This window comes from Cupressus sempervirens, chromosome 4 (assembly GCF_028749045.1).
Source record: "Cupressus sempervirens isolate cs-2001-9-10 chromosome 4, ASM2874904v1, whole genome shotgun sequence".
Lineage (NCBI taxonomy): Eukaryota > Viridiplantae > Streptophyta > Pinopsida > Cupressales > Cupressaceae > Cupressus > Cupressus sempervirens.
In genome coordinates this window covers 675871655-675874347 of record NC_143121.1, presented here as the reverse complement: position 1 = coordinate 675874347, position 2693 = coordinate 675871655, and the positions used below count along the sequence as shown (strand labels likewise).

At 40.5% G+C, this 2693-nt stretch overlaps 1 pseudogene; it reads right to left on the bottom strand.

The window, feature by feature from the left end:
- Nucleotides 1–311: 311 nt before the first annotated feature.
- Nucleotides 312–1973, bottom strand: LOC149563066 (7-deoxyloganetin glucosyltransferase-like; annotated as a pseudogene).
- Nucleotides 1974–2693: the final 720 nt, after the last annotated feature.

Here is a 2693-nt window from a genome sequence, read left to right as displayed (position 1 = left end):
ACAAAATTGTGATAAAGCAAAGCAAATAAAGCATAAGAAAGAGACGATCTATTCAAATTATAATTTTGATTATTATGAGAGAGAATCTATTCAAATTGCAATTTTGATTTTTATCTTAAGGGCTCCGTTTCGTCACCAATGGTTTTCTTCCAAGACTTAACATCATTTTATTTAAATACTCTATGAACAATCATAGAGCATTCATCAAAAAAAGCTAAAACTTAATAAAAGAGATGGATGATAAAATATCAAGGTATAACTCTCTACTTATCATCTCCCTAGATATAACCTCTTTAAAGTTATAAATGGTTTTATAGTTCGACCACTTTAGTAGATGTCAATTTGGAAAGATCCCTCATGTCACGAACAAACCTATTCAAATTGAGAAACGAAGAACCTCCTTCCCCAACTACTTTGAAAGCTGCCTCTTTCAAATCCATGCCTCTTTTTTTTAGCTCCTTTTCTTTTGGACCCTCCATTAGTCCCCTCACCCCTTTCTCAATCTCCTCCCTTGTAACCACCGGATTTTTATCACCAAAGACGCTCTCGACCGCTTTGAAAGCCGCCTCTTTCAAATCCATGCCTCTTTTTCTTAGCTCCTTTACTTTTGGACCCTCGATTAGTCCCATCGCCCCTTTCTCAATCTCCTCCCTTGTAACCACCGGATTTTCATCGACATCCACACTCTCAAAATCCATGCCAATCTTCCACACATCCTTGCAAAAGTGGCAGTACAGAAACTGGTCATGAAAATGGGGCCATCCGAGCATGGGAACTCCCATACTGATGCTCTCCAAACAAGAGTTCCACCTGCTGTGCGTAATAAACCCTCCTACGAAAGGGTGAGACAGAACTTCCACCTGAGACGCCCATTTCACAATCAGTCCCCAATCTCTCACTCTCTCTTCAAAACCCTCCAGCAAAGTGGCAGACATACCTCTCGTAATATCATTGCGCAACACCAACAGAAATGGGTGCTGACTATTTTCCAACCCCATTGCCAATTCCTCCAGCTGCTCGTTTGATGTGACTACGAGGCTTTCGAAGGACACATAAATGACTGTATTAGGAAATTGGGAATCGATCCATTTGAGACAGCTCTCGTCCTACTCCAAAAGACTTGATTGCTTGCTCAAACCTTTTCCTTCCAAGAAATTGGGAAGAAAGATAGGCCCCACTGCCAAAGCAGGGCAGCCATTATAGGACAGCGCATTTACTGTGTCAGGAGGTTCGAGCTCATCGAATGTGTTGACGAGCACATAATCTGCCTTACTTTAAAATTAGGACTCATGAAGAAACCACTGGAAGTAAATGTCCGATGTATCAGTAGTGCGATAAAAGGAACAGAGATCACTCGGCAACAGAGGCGGTAGATTACCGGGCAAGCAAGTGATCACTTTATCCTCCCTCCTCATATGTTCCACTACAATTATAAATCCTCTGTTATCACAAGCATATTCGTGCAATCAAAAAAAACCTTGAAGAGATTTCATACCTTTGATAGGAATGTGGCCGTAGGAGAGGAGGAGGTTGGAGTAGCACTGAGCAATAGAGGAGGCGGCGGACATTGGCCAGAAGATCACCCGAGGCACCCCCAGATTCTTCGCCACTTGATAAGTGCAAGACATGAAGAATTCCACTATAATAAAAGTGATGGGAGGAGCTCCTTTAGCTAAGCCACACCACAAATGATGTTCCAAGGCTGGGCCAAGGTTTTCCGTTGCGATTGTGTAGTTGTGATCGGGCAACTCATCTAGCGCCAACCCATCTAGAATGGTGAGAAACTTGAAATTTTCATCATCATTATCTATAGCAGCTCCTTTGAAGATGTGATTGTAACTCCACTCAGTGTGTACGAAAGTGACGAAAGCCCCTCTTGAGGAGAGAAAGTGGGCGAAATTAAAAAGAAGATTGATGGTGCCTTGGGAGGCCTGGTAAGGTACCACCACTATGTGCAGGCCATTCATCTCCATGCTGCCTTTCTCATCTCTTGAGATCAAATGAGCCTGTGGTGCAGGAGCACCTATCAAGACAATGAAGAAGACCTTGGTATCAGATAAAGACAATGGAGAAAGGACCTCTTTGAAGATTAATCGGAACATTCTAAGGCCAATAATGGCATATTGTAATGGACAAAGTACATTGAAGGTCAAAGGTCCCGATAAAGCCTTATGGGCAACATAATATAATAAAATGACCAAATGAGCCATAAGTGATAGTTGGGAGTAGTTTCTTGTTTTAGGCATTTAATAAGGTCATAGGACCAATTCCAAGTCAGTAGCATAAGTTAGAAGGTTAGAAAATGTATAGAAACCATAGTTTGCAATTTGAATTTTAAATCCAAACGGTCACATAGTGTTTTGGAGGGAAAATAGTAACTTGTCATTTGTTTGATTAAATAAACATTTCCAACCAACTTGGTCAATTGGGTAGGTATTCTAAGGTCTATTTAAGATGTCTCAGCCATATGAAAGGCAAGAAACATTGGTATGTACAGAATAGTACAGAAATTGTATGGATAGCCAAGAATTGAATACAATTTCTGAGTTTTCTTGCAAGTTTGAAGCATATTTTGGTGGTGTAATTTTTCATTCATGTCGGGAAAGTGTTATTAAGAGACTTTGAATCAGATTTAATACATTTCTTAACAGGTTTAAAGCTTTATTGCTGTTGTCACGCTGAAAGTCATAGTT